General features: G+C 36.4%; 1 protein-coding gene across 1 annotated transcript in view; it reads left to right on the forward strand.

Annotated features, from left to right (window-relative positions):
- The window catches only part of LOC111873906 (neo-calmodulin), a 238457-nt gene that overhangs the window by 232284 nt on the left and 5882 nt on the right, over nt 1-291 (forward strand). The gene's annotated exons all lie outside the window — the stretch shown is intronic.

Below are 291 nucleotides of genomic sequence, written 5' to 3' on the forward strand. Positions count from 1 at the left end.
TCTGAACTGTGCCACATTTTCAAAACATTTGTTTCCTATATTTATGTAATGATTTTGCCCTGCATTTTGGTGACGAGACAGTAACATATACTTAGTTTTCTCAGTGTTTACTTTTAGACCAACCTGTTTACTTGCGTCAATTAAAGTTTGTGAATTTTTCTTTATGGTATCTATGTTACCTCCCAGTAGATTCACATCATCGGCATAGACCAACAGCTGATGTGTCCCGTTTAATTTAAGTCCCACCTGGTTTCCCTGGACCTTCCTAATGCCATATTCTAAAGAAAAGTT

This window comes from Cryptotermes secundus, unplaced genomic scaffold (genome assembly GCF_002891405.2).
Source record: "Cryptotermes secundus unplaced genomic scaffold, Csec_1.0 scaffold597, whole genome shotgun sequence".
In the NCBI taxonomy this organism is placed as follows: domain Eukaryota; kingdom Metazoa; phylum Arthropoda; class Insecta; order Blattodea; family Kalotermitidae; genus Cryptotermes; species Cryptotermes secundus.